Raw genomic sequence first — 19,954 nt, forward strand, 5'->3', positions numbered from 1 at the left:
AACAAGAGTATGATCATCCATGAATAATAAAAATTTATTACAGCTGGCTGTTGCAATCACTTCTGAGTATTTTGTGTGGATTATATTTAACTATATCACAATTTCTTTAATGTACTTCTTTAGACCAGTTACTATTTCACTGTATCATGGCTAGGCTTTGCAAACGAAGATTTGGGGAAGGCTCTACCCACATTTGTCACAAGCGCGCTTGGTGGCTAAAAAGGCCAATACAAGATAGGCACATCTGGTGAAGAATCGTTAGGGTTCTCCTTCAAGAAGAACAAGGACTGGTTTGATGAAAACAATCAAGAGATCCAGGAATTGTTGAGGAAGAAGAGAACTGCTCACCAAGCACATTACACTGTATACAAAAGTGATAAAATACATATGTGATTCACTGTGTTTTGATGTTGTATAGATAAGACTAGTGGTAGGTATCAGTTGTAGCAGGAAAAGTCAGTAAATTTATCTCAAAGAAAGTAAATAGGGTTGCTGTGGGGAGAACCAGGTGAAGTTGGAGAACGAAAGTATAGATGTATAAGCCTAGGAGAATGAAGAGCTGTCGCATGGATCTCCCCATACTTGCTGTTCTCAATCAGTGACAGTGACAGGCACGGTCCCTTCGCTCCCCCTCTGCAGGTACACTCAGTTACAGAATCTAAATGTGGGTCATGTGATTTTGTCACTGCGTCAGTCTGCCCTCACAATTTAGAATGGCACCAAACCTAGCTATAGTTGAGGCTACTCTGCATGCCTGGATTTCTTTTGTCTTTGTAGTGTGAAGGTCATATGCAGAGTCTGTGTAGTGAGTGAATGTCCTCTGACTCTTTATGTAATTGCATGGGATAGTCTTACTGGCTACCTATTATAGCCAGGATGAAGGAGAAACAGTGAGAAAAAAGCCTGTGAGCAGGGAAGGAAGGCTGTGTCAAGTTCAGTGCTTCCGTCTATTGCTTTCAGTCCTCTTCTGAAACAAATCAAGGGACTACAAGACGATTCTCAGCTAACAACCCCTTTCCCAGCCTAATTCACTTCTGAACTGTGTGTAACAGTAACTCTGTGGATAAAAACAACACCTGCAGAAAAATCATTCTGGATCTCACTGATATTTTGCTGCTTTCCACCGTATACTTTAAATTTCTGATATTTTTTAGAAAAGCAAACAAAGCCTGTCATAGGGCCCAAAGAAATTAACTGAGTAGCCACATTTAAAGTTATGCATGCATTTTAACACCATTCTAAATCAGGAGCTGATATCCATGAATTAATTGCCTGCAATGATCACACAGACCATAGAACAGGATGGAATGACACCTCACAATAATCATGGTGCCCATCATGGGACACAAAATGCATGCGATGTGTCTCTGGCACGCCAGGACTGCTGAATCCCACATGCTGTCCTGACCTCAGATGGGGAAATACCATCTGGCATAGAAGCCCCACAGTTGGCACTGCAGACTGCAGGCTCCAGGCTCCTCTCTCTCCCTCCCCACTTCTCATCCTACCCCTCTGACAATTACAGAAACAGCAATCTTGCAGGAATGAAGTCAAGCTACAAGAATATTGAATGACTGAGTCAGAGACTAGGAATGAGGCTGGCAACTTCAGAGGCTGCTTGACATATACCATTGCCTAAAAGGAAAACTGTGACAAATCAGGTTCTCCTGTACCACTCACTAGAAAATGAGATCCCTTCCCTGTTCTTCCCACTACATGCAGCATCATGTCACAGGTGTGCACTTCCCTGCTAAAATCCTCCCAGAAAACACCACACCTCAGGCAAGAATGCTTCCCCCTGCAAAGCCCCTGAGCACAACTTACTATTCTTGGCTTGTTCTGACCTCCTTTAATTTCCTGACGTTGTTCTGGAACTAGGTGTTGGTTACGCCAGACCAGCCAAGCAGCAATCTTCTCATACCAGTGCTGATTTAGAAAGCCTTTGCTAAGCTCCAACACTGGGAATCTTTTACCATACAGAGATTAAGTCACAGACTTCCTTCCAGGGTAGGTGGCACCAGGAGCTGTCAGCTCCAAGCTAGGACAGTAAACTGGGTGGGGCAGCACCCTAATATTACATAGGGCAACATAGACAGAGCCAATGGAATTACTAGTACCAATAATCTAATCATCTATAAAAGCAAATCAAGTGAATCATCTCCATATAATGATGGACTGCCTCACACGAATTAGATTTTTAAAGTGCTTCTAAATTACATGTTACAATTCAAGTTGCTTAGAGACATAAGCTCCGTTTGGGAGTGGTCCTCCTTCAGACCAATTTCATATTCTAGATGAACTACTGAATACCAAACTGTTTATTCCTACAAATAGAATATTTATCTATAGTTTTAAAACCAAATAATTGCAGAATAACACCATTATTCTGCTGCTCTGACAAATTTTTCAAACTAGATAGGAAATATGAAGTAAATATCTATACCTATAATGTTGCTTTTAAATAGAGCTCTGCCAAGCAATTAGATCCACAAATGACAAAGCTGATGCAAAGCTCTGAATCTTTTTACTCACAGATTGTTTGGTAAATTGCTTTATTTGCATTGGATGCACCACTAAAATCATTCAAACTGGTAACCAATCTGTTCCTGTTACTGTACACCTGAAAGCGTTACAGCAAATCTATCCTACTACAGCCAAATGACAAATACCAGGAAAACTGTTGCCAAGACTGCCTGATTTGTCTGTATTGAGGCCTGTGGATCCCACCTGCTCTGTGCAGTGCCACTGTGTATATTATGTTGCAGCACAGGCTAAGCACAGCTTGGAACACTGACAGGCAACATATGACATCCAATATGAATTCCCCTCACTTAATTAACATCATGTATGTTCTTTGACACACAATAAATTATATTTTTAAAATTTAGAAATTTAGCTTTGATTTCTTTTTGGCCATTCATGTGTGCCATTCTGAAGAAGTAACAAGATTATAGTACAGTGCTCAAGCCTGACATTTGAAATGTCTAAACCTCACGCCAAATTATTTTCTGCATATCCAAAGTGCTTACATATCCTCATGCTGATGGTGTTTCTTATCTCCTGACATTTCAGTGTTCATTTCAGATTAGCTTTTTAAAGGCATAAAGACTACAAGGACATGTTTCTGTGTGTTCTGTAACATATTTCTATTCAGTTCAGAGTTTTATTTCTGATACCATACACATAGCCTTTGCTTACTGAAAGCAAATAGCCATGCAAATGTGAAGGAAGAAAAAATCTGAAAGGAAAAATAGTAATTTGCAACTCTTGAACAGATGAAAACATTGATAAACCATCTATCTTGGGGAACACCTGCTTTTATTTATGCATAATCAAATTCCAAAGCCAAAAGTTGGTAACAACAGATCTCTCTCCCCACTAGCAAATGTGTATCCAGAGGTGACCAGTGACATTCACAGGCACATGCAAGGAAGCAGGTCATGATCCAGGGTAACCCTACCTTTATTTTACTGGTCTCAGTACTTTAAGACTCCTTGCCCTGTGTCCCAGCTATCCGTGCCTGACTTTGATCCACAATGCTTTACAATGAGGTATGTCTTTTTATTAATTGGTTCTTTATTTAAACCTATGAAAATGAGATGTGAAAGTGTGTTGCAAGTGTGCTTTCCCCTCAAAAATGTGAGTCTCACAGCACTTGGTAATGTGCAGATTGCATGCTGTAAATCCACCATCATTAACCGTCCAACCCAATCCCAATGAGGGAACAGATTCCTTGAAAAGGAGTGAGCAGGACAATGCAGGGTATTAATTTTATGCACCAGTATGCATTGGTATCTACCAATATGCATTCTAACTTCATGCACCATTATGCATTTCCTTATCTGTGATTCAGAGCCTCTGGATGAGCTCAGAGCTAATGGTGACTGAAAATCAGTGGAATAGTCTTTATAGGTCCACTTGAGACAAATATAGATGGAAATGGAGGCCACAATTACATAGTGAAGATGTACATTCATGTGTGTCGTGATTAAAGAGGAATAAAGTGGTCTAGCACAAAACTCACAGTACGAACAGAATGGAGAAGTGTAACGTGACCTTTCTTATAAGATATTGTTCTTGTATTAAGGAGATGAGTGACTTCTAAATATAGCTGTGTTTTGTAGCAAGACTACTTAACTGGAGTGACAATGCTATTTCATCTAAATATAGAGCAATGGTTCTCCCTCAAAATACCTAAAGCCTGTACCTGTGGTTTCACAAGCACCTGAAGGCAATCTAAGTTTGCACAGTCATGAAAAGCAGCTGTCCTCTCCTCTCCTCTCCTCCCTCTCTGTCTGTAAGGATCTGCTCTTCCCTTGCCAGGCACTAATGCTGTAACACACCATGCCATCACATAGATGTTCCCTGACATCTGGCCAGCTCAGACAACACTCAAACTCAGTGACCATTTGTACAGAGATAGAATTTAGGTTTGATATGAATGAGGTTTGAGTGAGTCTGGAATTCAGAAATCCATTTTCATGCTCAAGTTCCTAACACAGTGCATGCTGCACACCTCAAAATGAAATTCAAAGCAACTAGTGAGCTGATCAGGAAGTTACTTGAAGCCACTGTCTTGTCTTAAGAAGTACTTCCCTACAGAGGGAATTGCCAGTGCTCTGTTCCATCTACTTGTGTGTCACCCTGCAGAATTTGCAGAAGGAAGTCAGGACAGGTCATTGTCCTCTGCTTGAGTGACCTAACAGGGAAGAACACCAAGGTGATAGTGCTCTGATTTACAAAATGGTATTAATCCTTGGTCAGAGGTAGGAAATTTGGCCTAATTCCTTCCTTGGCCAAATCAGCTAAACGCAGACCTCTCTGAGGTGTGCTCTGATCATTAGGCTAACATTTTGCTCTTGGATGAGGGCTGCAGTAAAGGTCAGGCACTTGTGGTACTTGAAGTTGTGCCACTTGAAGAGAAAAGGGAAAAACAGGCTCATTGGGCAAGACAGGAAACATGACACTAATCCTTTAATCTAAAAAGAAACAAAGAAGGAACTCATCTTCATGACATGATGACCAACTGTAAGAATGGGAAACACAGCTCTAGAGCTGAACTAGGGAAGAAAGTAGCTTTCTTACATGTGAGCTAATTACTTTCAATTAAAATAAAAAAACAAAACAAAACAAAAATACCAACCCCAAATTTGTCTTATAAAATCTTAAGAGTCCAATCTTTTTTCACGCACTCAGGTGGAACCTGCATGTTTATTATTAATTTAGTTTACTTTATCCAGTATTATAATTACTAATTTAATGTAATTTAATTACATTAATTTACTTTATCAAGCCTACAGTTCCTAGTGCAAGATAGCACTCACATAGCAGCCCCTACTTTCATCTCTGCAAAGTTATGTGACTAATGACAGGTATTTCTAAAATGTAGCTTATATTCTTCACAAAAATTGGATTTGTTACCTGATGTGCAACAAGCCAGTAATTACACATTTGAAAGAGACATTGATTATTTCAGAGTTGAACGAGCCTGGGTACTCAGTAGTATTCCACAAACCAAGCACACCAACTATCAAAACTCTTTACTACTTATGCACTTTAGCAAACAAAGGAATTAGTGTTTATTGGCTACAAGTTACATAGTTCTCTATTAATTAGTATTCTATCTTCTATTGGTTAATGATTCTCTCACTTCTCATGCTAATTAGTCTGCACATTCAGTCTTTCAGTAGGTTTCTTGAATCAATGGTCACCATCTCCCCCCACCAGAATTACCTTTTCCCCAACTGGAGCTGATTTCAGCACAATTGCTGAGTTGGCTTTATTAGTTTCTTCCTTATCTTGGGAGTTCTGTCAGACGTCCTTGTGGTCCATAAATTCTGCATTCTTTGTGTCCACTGTCAGTGAGCATTCTTCTTCCCAAACTTTGTTAACCTCTCCCTAGGTCTGAGATCACTGAAGCACGTTCAGCCCTAAACCTTAACAAGGCAATTCTATCAACAAGTAATTTGCTTTCTAACATCTGGACATCACTTAGAGATTGTTAGCTACTGTTTCATGGACTAAATCTCCTCCTTTCTGATTGTTTAGCCTTGAAAGTATACAAGGATCAAACATCAAAGAACATCCTTTCTTAAGAAAATTTTACATATTTCACATTTTTCAACAATCTGACTGTGTTTTCACTGTCTCAATCAGAACGCCTCCAGGTCAGATAGCAGAGATGCACTGCCATAGCACCAGCTGTCAGACTTTTGAAAAGGTACAGACATCACCACTCCTATTTTTGAGTTCCTCTTCCCTGAATAGCACAAAAGAGTGATGAGGCTAGAGAGCAATTTCTGCTTCTTTCCCTTCTTTTGAGCTGTAGTGATTGCCTTTCATTTTTAAGATGCTTCAAAATGTAAAGACCAAGGAAAATAGATTTGCTGTTATAAAGACTGTAAACAAGGAGACTGTTTGAAAACCTGTGTCACGGGTCTTCTGACATCTTTCCACAGACATCATGCACAGAATTTTCATACTCAGCCTTTAAATCAGTCAAAGCCACCTGAAGACTATTTCAGAATGGACAGTCCTGCTAAACCAGTATCACTGCTGCTCTTTTCCTAAGAGCCTTCCTATGAGTTGCCAGTCAGGTCACCCAAATTTTCAGTTCAAAGAGCAGGAGAATCAGCTACCATGTCCTCTGATTTCCACAGGAGCTCTCACACCAAGGCAGAACATCTCACTTAGATGAATTTCCGAGTGCAAATCAACAGAGAGGATACAGAGGAAAAGATCAAGTATTACCCACAAACTCTGCTGATCACCAGCTTTGTCTTCAAAGACAATCATAAACTGCCCATTCTAGTTAACGTCTGCATTCAGTAATAGAGCTTTGTTTCCTTTTTTCCTGGGTAATGAAGAGGAGTTGCAATGTTATTTCTAACCCACTTTCACAACATGGAGTAAGAAAGTATTTAAACAGGGAGACAAGGCTATATCAGCTGCTCTTTGAAGCAGTTTATAAAGAAGGAATTGCAGCTGCAATAACGAGGCAATATCTGTATTCCTGGCTGTAAAATGCCTGGAATTCAATCATATTTGAACTTTGCAAAATGTCTCCATATGTGCGTCAGTTAACAAGGCAGGACACTGCAAGCTGTTTGTCATATGTAAGAGACGTTTTACAAGTTTAAGTGAAAGAAACAGAGTTCTGATGGTGGCCAGGTGGCTACTGGTTGCTGGGAAATGCTGGCTGAGCATGTCAGAACACAGGGAAGTGTTTTTTTAAATAATCGGATTTAGCTGAGCAGGAGGAAGGAAAGGGAGCTGTTTGCTTCTGAATCTGCTGCTCTAGCAAGAGTCTCATTCTGCTTGTGCACTTTTAACTGTTACCTACTTCAGAGCAGAGAAAGAGGAGATATAATCAGCTATAGATGGGGCTCCTGCAGTTCAGAAATCTGATATTGCCTGCAGCACAGCTGGAGGCATAGAAAATTTAGCTGAGATGTGAGATTTTACGATTGTACTAGCAAATATAGAAGTACCACTGAAAACACACATTACACATATAGGCTGGAATGGAACTACTCACAACTGATTATAGGAGCAGCAGAAGGGAGGAGCACAGGTACAAATTACAACAAACACAGCTATACTGATGTGTAGAGGACTGCATCTTGTCCGACCAGCAGACGATTATTCCCCTTCCTCATCTCATTTTGTACAGAGGGAGAAACAGAGTGTAGGTACCCCTGCTGACATATCTCCAACTAGGCTTCTTCTGATAGCAGAAACAGAATTCCTGATTTCTCTTAGGCAAGAATAATTTTTAAATGTTCTTGCACTGAACAACCTTTTTATAAAAAATATGTATTTATTAAATCAAAATAAGAGAATGCAGGGGTACCACAATGAAAGAATTTAAGAACTCTAGCTGTGCTTCAGTCTAAGATTAACTATAAAAAACTTCTAGGATCCTATAAAAGGAACAGAACTTTTTTTTTAATACCAGATCAAATTTTCTTTCTTAATAATTCTTTTCCTTAAGAGAAGACGTTTTTTTCAATTCTTCTCATATGTGCAGCCTTTAATTAGTCTGTTGGGCAAAAGCAGTATTAGCTAGACTCTGCCACAATAACCCATATTTGGTAGCTAATTACTCCTTGAATAGTCTTAAGGCAACCAGCAATTTCAGTACAATTGGCAGCCTGGGGCCCCCAGGAGCTGTTCCAGCATCCAAGAATAGCTGGAACAGGGACACAGGCAAGCCGTGACCCTTTCTCCTCAGCCACAACCTAACATATCTACTATGCCAAAGGCAAGAGCAACACTGAAATGAAAATATTCCCAAGTGGCTAAATGTGCTCTCTTTATGGCCTTTTTAAACTAATGAAGTAGCATAAAGGGACTATAGGGAAATGGAAAATAGGACCTTTTAAATGCTAAAGCAGTGGCAGGACTACTAATCATTTTTCAGTTTTGCAATGTTCTATTAAAACAACAGTACAAAACACTTATATGGGATCAAATCTGACACAAGACTTTTATTCTAGTATAATTTTATCCACTTATGCCTCATATTGCAGCAATTTACATCACTGCAATATGGGTGTCAAGTCAGTGTAAAATGCTGACTTGATTTAGTAGCATTTCATAGGTATTTTACACAGGTAGAAATTACTTCACGAGGGACACAGCAGTATCTGTGATTTCAGTAAAATGATTCCTGCTGTCACTTGCGTGACATCAGTGGCAAACTAAAATTAACATAAAAATTTAAATGAGAACTTCAAGTTTAAATACACTGTTGATTCAGATTCTATTCCACAACTCCAAAGAGGGTTGCTCTGCAAATTCAGCAGTACTTCTGCTTGCAAAGAGCAAGGAATTCCTTCTAAAAAACTTCAAAAGTTTATGAGGGATCCCTTTCTACTACATTCTTTTAACTTAATCTTTAGCTTATCACTGCTGTTGAGCAAACTGATACAAGTATAGCTATGAAAGTGCCAGCATTGTTGATGCTGACTGTGAGATGGACACTGGACTCTGGACAACAGTGATATCTTAGCTCAGGTCTTAGCAGCAGCACCATGAGGCTGTAGGTTTGAAGAGAAGTTGCCTTTGGCAGTGGTATTGATTTACAGTACTTCCTACAATTTTTTCTTCCTTCCTGCCTGTTTCTTCCTTCCTTCCTTGTTCTCTTAAGAGCCATATGACTCTTATCAACACAACTGTCTAAAAGGCCACCTTGTGAATCAGGCCATGGGAATTTAATAGGTATTGAAGAAAAAATTCTGCAAAAAAAGCTTTGCTAGGCAGTTTAACCTGAATCAGTCTCATGATTCTGTTCCCAAACACACACATATACAGTCATTTTGGCACAGCTGAAACAGAGCCAGGAACAAGCAGCTTACAGCTGAGGTGAGTCCTGAGAATGCCTCAAAACAGGCTGCTGCTGGCAAAAGTGTGCACGGAACAATACCTTTATTGTGTCCCTTGCTTACCTGCATGTGCATCAGCCTGTTCCAGGGCTATGGTCCATGACTTTAAGTATTGCAGTAATTCAGGGCACCAGTAATCCTTTCCCAGTGTTTGTGAGGGAATTTGCCTGCCCATCTGAGAGCAGAGTGGGGATTGGAGAAACAGCAGTGTTCTTAGCACCTGATTGCAAATCACCAGCCTAAAGGAAAACAAAAGTAAGACATGCTAAATTTGGGTTCCACTGAAGTACAAACCTTGACCCTCTTGACTACCTATAGCAAAAGGTACTGTTCAGCTCAGTTCCTCTCAGTGGGAGTTATACTAAGATCATGTCCAAAGAACTGAAAAAAATCCTCTCTGGCTTTAAGATCCAGAAGGATTCCAAGCTAACTGCATGTCCTGACTCAAGATTTCCTGCCAGTTGTGCTTCCCTAACATCAGAGTCCAAGACTTGAAGAATAAACAAGTGCAGCAGATTCTGAAGAAGAGACAAAATTATCTCCTAAAATGGCCTTGGTCATGGATCGGATAGTGGGACAGATGGACTGCAGGACAGACAGAAAGCTGTTGTGAAGAAAAAAAAAAGATCAAAATAAAGGTAGTCCAACACAGGAGTAGATTGTCCAAGGGTACCTCTTGACTCTTCATCCTTGGAGATATTCAGAACTCAGCAGGACAATGCCCTGATCAATCTGATCTAAAGTGGCCCTGCTTTGATCTGAGATTGATCAAGTGACCTCTAGGATCCCTTCAAAGTAAATTATTCTGCTATTCTGTGACCAAAGAGTGTCATGTATAGGACTGATGAGGCTCCAAGGATTTAAACTGGGTAATGCTCAGGAAAAATCTGAAATAGCAGTCAAATAAAGCAAACTCTCTTTATCACTTATCGATTCTCCCAAGCCCTTTTTTCTTTCTCTCTTAAGGTCATGAAAAAAATTCTTTTTTTTAATTCCCCATGAAAATATGACATGCAAGCACTTGATAACACAGGTAGTTTGGAGGACCTCAGAGTCTAGAAGCAATACCTGAAAGGTGAAGAGTTACTGTTCAACTTTCAATTTTCACAGTAGCAAAGGTTTTCATCTTGAGTTTTGAGTCTCTTTCCAGATAGTGAAGATCATATGTCTTTTCTCACCTCTTATTTCAAATGCTCTGGAAATTAAGGAAATGTCCATAGTTCTGAAACTGTTAGTACTTGTGTCAGAGCAGTGAGAGAAATGAGGGCTTGTCTGAGGCACAGGAAATGCTCTCACTCTTTCTTATTATCACTTAGTATAGAGACCAGGTGAAACCTTGACATAGGGAAAGCAAGGCCTTAACTAAGTGCAATTCAGGAAACATTGAGAGGGATAGGGATAGGTAAAAGGCCTTAATTTATGTTTCCAAAATGAAAAAGAAAATAAATCCTTATATACATTAACAATATTATACTAATGTTCTGTAAGGCTGGAAGGCCTTACAGACCTACTCAGGAAATCAGAAAGTGGTTTTGTCTTGCATCAGAGCCTTTCCAAGCATTTTTCATTTTGAGGAATTTCTTTTTCTATCATATGTGGGCAAATCCTAAGTTAGGTGTGTAAGTATTATTGTTGTACAATGAGATTTAACCATATTGGGAGTTAACATATATTATAATCATATACAATTCATAACAATTGCATATAATTATAAATTGTGTAAAATGTTTCTGTCCATATTGCCTTAGTAGTGCAATGTGAGAGTTGTAGGGTTTTTAAAGATTTATATCTAAAAAAGTTTAATTAGATTTTTACTGAATAAAAAAATACATTGGTAAGGTTTTATAGACATTGTTGTATAACCATGAATTATTTCTTGTGTGATCAAAATGTTCTTACTCATATGCGTTGTGATTATAGGGTATGTTCTCTGGAGGCTGATATGATTTGCATGGGAGCATAAGGAATGATGGCTAGTTCACTGCAGAAACTACCAGCATATAAAGCTGTGGTTTCCTGACTTACTACTGGGAAAGATACTGTCATTTGGAGCATGTAAGGATGACAGTAACTTAAACAGAGGTAAGCAGCATTTCCAAGAGCTAAACCACAACACAAAACCTCTACACATGACATGTTCAGACCTCCAAACTACAGCAATGAAAATAAATAAATACTATGTGTACACAACATCATAATTACACCAATATGTTACAATGGCAAGAGAAATAGTTTTTAATAAATTCTTCTACAGTGCAACTTACAGCCAGAGTATTTCTTTGACAGAAGGCTGGACAGCAATAGGGATGTTGGGAGGAAGGGAAGCAGGAAGGTGGAGAAACACAGGACTACATCCACTCCTGAGAAATCAAGTCTCTGCATACCAAAGATCCCTTGGTATATTCCTCAATCACACCCCACTAACTATTCCCTTCCACATTGTCCATGTCCAAAACAGAAAAATAATTTGTCAATGTCTTTTTAAAATATCCTGCCTTAGTTTGAATTCTGATAAAGGCCCAGCACACGAGTTTTCTTTTTGATTATCTTCTCATCTTTTGCTCATGAGGGCCTGTGACCCAGCTCAATTCACAGGTGCCCTCGAAAGATTGAATTCTAGTCTTCCTTGTACTTTTTTGCCTTTTCCATGCAAAGAGCAAGAACACTTAGGACCTCAGCACAGCATTTATGGGAAGGACACAGGAGAGCTATAGGAAAATGCTGACTCCTAGGGCATGGTATTACAAAAAATTTGCCATTATTTTATAAGACACTTGATTAGGAGAAATCACATGCATCGTTTTGTTGGGGTTTTTTTCACATGACTCTCATTCCCATCTGGTTTACCACAAATTAACAGGCCCTATCATTCAATGAGATTGAATGTTCGGGTTATTCCTCCACAGGAAACTGTATTAAAAATAACTCTTTCAGTACAATCTGGTCCCATTTGGAGAACACACATAACCTTTTAAGAGTGATAGTGGTAGAAGAATGCTAAAAACATAAGCTCTTAAAAGGTGACAGCGGTAGAAGAAACAGTAGTAGAATGTTAAAGATGCTTCAGCTGTGCCAAGACTGATTTTGGAAAGTTCCCCAAAACGTATCAAGAGAAATAAAATGGCACTTCAACTTCTAAAAAGCAACTTCTGCATTCTCCCACAGTGCTAGCTTAGTAGAATTACGGCTCTACAAACTCAGACTTGCATAATAGGAATTCTTGCTGAATTTGGGGTGTGCAATGTTAACACTAGTTGTGTATGTTATTTATTGATTATTCCAATTTTTAGGGGTCTTGTACACATAAAAGTTTTATTAGCATCACTCTGTCAGTTAGGAGAACATTTTTACTAACTTTATTAAGAACCAGTGGTATAGATGTAGTCATACCATAACAAAGCTGATTTACAGTCCCCGGTATGTGCTAACTTTTAAAAAGAATTCTTGTGTTCATATGACTGCATCCACTTCAGGATACCCTTTTCTACTTTAACTTATTTCCTGGTATGGAGGTACAAGTATGCTCTTATCTTGAGAAGAATCATCCTTCTTTCAGTTTATTCCAAACCACAATCATACCCTTTTGCCAGGTCTGCTCCAAATTCCCAGCTTCATTTGTTTTCATACACTATGCAGTTTGGAGGGAAAAAAACTCAGTGGCAATGACAGCTTTCATAATCCCTGCTATTCTTCAGTTGAATCAGTTCCATAGGCTACTCTAGCATGCACCCAAAAGAATTGCTGTGCAGGTGCAGGTGGAAACAAATAGCCAGGGTGGCCTGCACGATGTTAAGCAGTACTGCCATGGAAAGTTGCATTGCAGTCACAATCCCTGGCCAAAGACAGACAATGCTGCAGTGACAAAAGTAAGTTCATAAACTCTAATGAAATTTCAGTGAAAATTAACAAAATCCCAACAAAAATTGTACATGACCCCAGCTGATTTTATATCAAAGACAGTAAAACCTGCATACACTTACTGATGGATTCAGCCCTCTGACTTAGGAAATCTCAAAAATCACTGGGTTTACACTGCAATGTTCTGGTTTACAATCTTCACCTCTCATAACTACTGTCATGACAATTCAGCTTCAGAATGAAACATCACAGATCTGTAACACGACACAGCAGTTGCATACTTAAAAGAAGAAATATGGTGGGAAACACAAAATCGAATCCTTTTTCTTTCACAATATGGGCTCAAACCTAACCCAGCAATTTCAAGAATTATGTTTCTATTTATCATTACGACTCATTTTTTCCCATCTCATTAATTACATTTACACATGAGTACACTTGAGATTTCTACACAAATCATATTCTTGAACATTTCTGTACTTGCCTAAGGTGAAAAATATAATTTGAATTTGTGTCTCTCCCCTTCTTTCCCTCTGAGGAAAAAATTGTCAGTCTATTTACAGCTAATCAGATATAGACATGCTCTGACTTGAAACAGATTTGTCTAAGGACTATGTACGGTTTATAGCTTATTAGGGTGGTAGGTTATCATTCCATGTGGTAGTAAATAGCTTGAAGAAATAATTTTGTCCGAGGAGAGGTCCTATCAGATGAGATATTTTCTGTTCGTACCACTCTAACTCTGTGCTGGTTCGGGCATAATTTATCCTGCTCAACTGACAGAAAGCTGGCACAAACCCTGAATAAACACTGTAACATATGCTTTGCGTGATTTAGTAAAAATGCAGTTGTGCTCACACCAATAACAGATCAAATTTTCACTGCCAGGAAATCCAGCATACACAGATTTTATATGACTTAATGCAGAATCACAGCCTTATATCGCTTCATTTTTTCTCCATATTAATTGAGTTTTAATTACTGTATGATGGGCAAAAATAAAAAGTACAGGTTTGTTTGAAATCTCCCTGACAAATACTTGTGTCAAATGAGTCTATTGTACTATAATGGTTCTTCAAGTAGGGACAAATACGATCTACAGAGACTACTAATGTCTCTTTCATAACACTAGTGTGCATGATTTTGTACCTATATGGTCCGTACAGAAATTAACTCATGCAAGGCAAAAGAGGTGGTAACATCCCTCTGTAAAATAGATGTTGAACTGGCAGTGTATCTGCACCACTGGAGATAAACTCATGTGTAACCTGGGTATTTTTGAGCTACTTTTCACCTCTTTGCACCCACTAACAGCACTGGAATAGAGAAAACAGGCTACTTCAATTTTCAACAGCTCATAGTCCTGCATGGGCTTTATGCTGTGTCTGAACTCTCATATGCACCTTGCTCTGTCTGCATAGTTCAATCTCTATTCAGCACAAATCAGGAGAAATACATGGTTGCTGTTACCATTGGAGGAAAAGTTTCAGCTCTAAAACTGCTTCTGCAAGATTGCATTGGCCATAGATTTTAACAGGAAAGTTGCCAAAAACTTACTTGTGTTAAATTCAACCTCTCTTTCTGACTCTCTCCAGGCTGCTTCTATCTAACATCCACTCAGCTTTCAATTCTAACAAACTGATTTTTAAACTATAATATCGCATTGCTTCTTTGGAACATGGATTTCTCATTCAGTTTCAGCCTAGTCCTGATCATTATTCAGAATGAAAAGGAGGAGATAGGGGTACAGAGATAACATATGGACATGCACACACTAAGCTTGGTTTTCCAGTGTCTTGTGTTTTAGTCATATGCAGGCCTGCTAGGTGAGTGCAAAACAAAGGTCAAGGGCTCCTAATTTGATTTGTTAGTATTACTGATTTATTTGCAAAAAGGTTTTAATAACCAAAGATCTGCACAGTGTCTAGATTTGCCCCACTTGTTGATACGGTATCTAAAAACTTGACAGGAATGTGCTGAGGAAGGTGTGTATCAATCCCTTCCCACTCCACCTCCCTCTCCTTGCCAGTGCAAGTCTAGCATGGCAGGCATGATCCTGCTCATATGATACAGGAGCAGTCATGTGACTGAGCAGCTCTGTCATGTCAGTGTAGCCACTCCTGACACCTGAGTAATTATCTACCATGAGTTTGGTGATCTTTATATCCATCCCTTCTAAGGAGAGGGACTTAAACACAGGCACTGGAATGTTTTGCTTACACAGCATTTTGTTTTGTTTGGTGCTTTCTCTTCTGGCAGTTGAGAATAAAGGTTTGCATCTTTATAAGACATAAATAAAAGATGAATTGGAATGAGAGAACTAGTTAGTATTACCCTTCATGAAAATATTCCCTGTAAAATATAAAAGATTGTGTTCACCTGTTCTAGAGTACTTCACAAACAATTCAACCTGTCTGATTAAGAGGTTTACAGCTGCTTCTTTACATGAACTAGAAAGTACCTATTACATGCACAACAATTACATGCCTCTCATCACAGGATCTAGATTACTCCCAGAAGTCTACATAATCTAGCATAGGGAGTACTCCTCTAAAAAAAGTTGGCCCATAATTTGTTCTCCCACAAGTTTTAACACCTGCATTAACCAGAAGAAATATTACTCTAATCAGAATGTCTTGGGAGTTTTGTCACGCCTACATCAAAACCACTATATACCAGTGTCAGGCACTGGTAAGAGGCTAGACAAACAGGAACCTTATTCAGAACCAGGGGCCATCGCTTGCAATGGCTTAAAGTTGTTAACATACTTGGGTAAACTTCATTTAACTTTTCCTGACTTTTTTTTAGAAGCAAGTCCCAGACAATGTGGGAGCTGCAGAGAAAAATCAGCTACTGTTCTTAGCCACTGCTAAAGCAGAACATGGATTTGGAAGGCAAGACACCACTTCCTTAGTTTACACTAATTTGTGGCATACTTCATTTTGCACCTTTACTTGAGGAGGCTGAAAGTGAGTATTCTGACAATGTCTGGATCCTGTAAACTTACCCTAGGAGTTGTTTTGAGCTGACTCACACTTCTGGGAGCATTCATGCCTTTGACAAGAAATCAGGAAGACTAAAATTAGAAAAACTACAAGTATTCAGATTAAACCATTTTAGGGAGCAGTTTATTGTTGATATATAGGGTGGCTTGTGCTAGAAAAATGCTTTGGAACCCCCATGTTTCTATGTTATGAGGCTTTATAGAGGCCTGTGGTGCTAATTCTTCAACAAGCTTTAGGTTAGGTGATCATAAATTTGTACAGTTGTACAGGCCAGAATAATTGTAAGGTTTCCATGGGGTAACAATTGATTTCTTTTTCAAAATACATGTCAAATTAAACATAAATCTTGGCGTGTGCTTTTCTGTGAGCATGGGTATCTGATTTTACAGATTAGCTGCTTTACTCTTCCTTAAAACATTCTTGCATAATGGCCATCTTTATAACTAAGTGAACAACAAATGTCTAAATAAAAAACTTCATTAATAATGGAAACATATGAAAGGAAATGTTTAAGAGTAAGGCCATCAAACCTTCTGTCAGCTAACAAAAAATGGTTTTAATTACCTAGTACACTTTGGAAGTGTACCAAATCTGAAGTGAAATCTGTGAAAATAAAGTCTACAAATGCACTGTCATAAGTTATGCACTTATGTGTTAAGTTATTGCTCAGAGAGCTTGTCATTAGTCTTTATAGAATTTGTATCTGCACATAAACTTTAGACACCGGAAAGCATTTGTTGCCCTTCTAGCAAGTGCCTTCTTTCCTTTTTCCTCATGCCATTACATTGTCAGAGTTTCTTATCCCTTGTTCCTGTTGTACCTGCAGCAAGTCTTGGAATTTGGTGTTCCTCTTCTGCATCTTCACAGCAATGTCATCGGGAGTGAGATGCATTTCTTTGCTATCTGTAGCAATGGCTTTGCTCAGCCTCCTAACTGGCCCTTCCGTCCTCAGAGTACACACAAAACTAGAGAAAGAGAACGCGTTAATTTGAGATTCCAAAGAAGAATGTTGTCTAGCTGCCTTCTGATAAAGGCCTCAGTTTACAAATTTTAACACAATGACTATACTGTCTGTCTAAGCAACAAAAAGGTGCTCTGTTCCAGTAGAGGAATTTCTTCAGCCAATGAAAAGATTTTTCTGTACTCTGGTGACAATAACACGTATTGGTGAATGTGTTAATAACAGAAGAGATCCAGCAAAATTCACCTTATTAAACAAATTAACCAAAATCATGCTTGTGCAATAAGTCTGTAAGTATTATTTATTAGAAAGAGGCAAAGGCTACTGATGTGTTGCTGATGCATATGCTGCTACCTGATAAGCATAATCTGGCTGTATTCTGCAACTTCCTCCCCTTTTCTCATAAAAAACAGAAACACAAGGCAAAACCTAAAAAAACATGGACTTTGCCACAGAGGACTTCAGCAATTACTCCTTGCTATGACTGCTTGCCAAAGAACAGGAGCTGCATGTGTACACAGTTTTCATACATCCCCCTCCATAAAAAAAAAAAGAAAAAGACTTACGAGGACAGATTGATCTTTGGCGACATTGAATCCTGACAAACTTTGTCCAATGAAGAGGTCTAAAATCAGTAATCCAAGTCACAACAGCTGTATCGCAATCTGTATCCCGTTATGTGTGAATTGATGCAGTTCTACAGATTACGACAACGCACTAAAGAAAAGGCATCTAATGGTATGAATGGTGCCTATTTAAAATATATAGGTCACTACTATGACATGTTTACACTTGGCTGTGTATTTACCATTCTCCCCCTCAACAATTAGGTGGACTTTGGGATGGAAGAGCAGTAATAAACTTCTGCGTAAGCTTCCTAAATGGCTTTTGACCTCTACAGAAGCCAATCTCTCTAGGAAAAGCCAACACTGTAACAGATAAGGCTAAAAACTGTATATTGGCTTGAAACATTGGTTCCTTCACTTTGATCCTGCAGGGGACATCTGTGAATTTGTTGCTTAAATCTCCTAGGATAGCTAGTGGCCATTTTTGAAATGAACCCAAAAACTGAGGCATGTTATCAAACCCAGAAGCAGATCTACTCCTCTGGTCAGCTACTATGAATCACTGGCTTGTCAAAACAGGGATTTGTTGGCTGTCTCTCTGAAGAGTAGTCTGGAACAGTCCATAAAAATATCGTGATTTAAGACTAAATGGAATAAAAAATACCTCATAGACTTAATGGAACTGAGATGGAAAGGCAGGTAAGCAGGACGAAAAGATACAGGAACTTGGACCTGTGATCAACTTCTCTTTGTGATCTTTAACGTACAGTTAATGCAGTTGACAACAGTATATCAACACTAACACAGTGAGAACAGCTGCTGAGGCAGACACCTGTGGACAACATAGAAGATGATGACTGTGGTGAACCAAGGAAAATACCACAGGAATTTTTACATAAGTGATATCATGTTACAAAACAATATGTACATGTAAACACAACAGCATTTCATAAAGATAATCCCAAGAGAGTTTAAATTAAAAAGAAAAGCATCAACTGAAATCGGGCTAAATCAATATTGTTTTAATACTAAAACTATCTATGTTAGTGATGATTCCTATGGGGGAAGCGAACAAACAAACCTAGTTTTTTTAAAAACCAATACAAGGTTACTACTATTACTAAATTTGTGAAATTAAAACCACTGGAAAGGCTCTCACTGACTTAATGGAATTTAACTATAATAACTGCACAGATAAATATAATCTGATTACTCAAGTGCTTGTTTTGCCAGTGTTGTAGTAAAATACACATAGCACAACTCTGCCAGGGGCTGGGGTAGGCTCCGAGGCCGGGTTGGAGAGCACGCTGCGTGCCAGATAGGTAGAGGGGTTGGGGGGGACGGGCTGGGGGCTGGGGTAGGCTCCGAGGCCGGGCCTCCGTACAATCTTAAACATCCACTGGTCAGATTTTGTGACCAATACATCTGTTCTTGAGCAAGCAGCAGTCACAAGTGTAGAGGCCATGCTGATGAGAACACAGCTGCGATGGGCAGAGCACGTCTCCAGGATGAAGGACCACCGCCTCCCTAAGATCTTGCTCTATGGTGAACTTGCCACTGGCTGCCGCAAGAGAGGAGCCCCGAAGAAAAGATTCAAGGACTCCCTGAAACAACATCTCAGCCTTGGCCTTATTGATCACCATAATTGGTCCACTCTGGCCTCAAATCGGGAGGCCTGGAGACACAGCATCTATAACGCTGCGGAAGCCTTTGAGAACACACGCAGGATCACTCTCGAGGAGAAAAGGCAACGCAGGAAGAACCGTGTCTTGCGGAATACACCATCTAAGGAGTCTTTCTGTTGTGCCTTTTGCAACCGGATATGTCTGTCACGTATTGGCCTCATAAGTCACCAACGTGCCTGTAACAAATGTGGATAAAGCCTTCCCAAATCTTCGTTCGCGAAGCTCAGCCATGACAACTCTGCCCAGTATGCAAAGGGGCGTACCTGTATGGTCAAGGACTGAGTTGGAATAATGGGTTGGAAATACTAAAATTATTTGCAGGACTTCAAATTATTATGCCCAAAGGCCTGCCTGGATACTTGCACTGCTGTTTCACTACAGTCTAATTACTGCAGTTCTCAAGTCACCATTGAAAACAGAGCCACACACATACAGCTGAAAATATCCCAAACAACCTGTTTTGATAAAAATCTGCCTATGCAAATGCATTGGC

The 19,954-nt window shown here is 39.3% G+C and overlaps 1 long non-coding RNA gene across 3 annotated transcripts; it reads right to left on the minus strand.

The window, feature by feature from the left end:
• Positions 1–9,454: 9,454 nt before the first annotated feature.
• On the minus strand, positions 9,455–19,022 carry LOC116785408. 3 transcript variants are annotated; one of them, XR_004356523.1, is made up of 5 exons: positions 17,777–19,022; positions 17,070–17,214; positions 16,252–16,298; positions 13,367–13,498; positions 12,282–13,014 (listed from the first exon to the last, which is right to left on the minus strand). It is a non-coding gene; the product is annotated as an uncharacterized LOC116785408 (long non-coding RNA). The 3 variants fall into 3 exon arrangements; XR_004356521.1 differs by having other exon boundaries at positions 17,070–19,022; XR_004356522.1 differs by lacking the exons at positions 12,282–13,014; positions 13,367–13,498 and adding an exon at positions 9,455–9,990 and having other exon boundaries at positions 17,070–19,022.
• Between the last annotated feature and the right edge of the window lie 932 nt (positions 19,023–19,954).

This window comes from Chiroxiphia lanceolata, chromosome 4 (genome assembly GCF_009829145.1).
Source record: "Chiroxiphia lanceolata isolate bChiLan1 chromosome 4, bChiLan1.pri, whole genome shotgun sequence".
Lineage (NCBI taxonomy): Eukaryota > Metazoa > Chordata > Aves > Passeriformes > Pipridae > Chiroxiphia > Chiroxiphia lanceolata.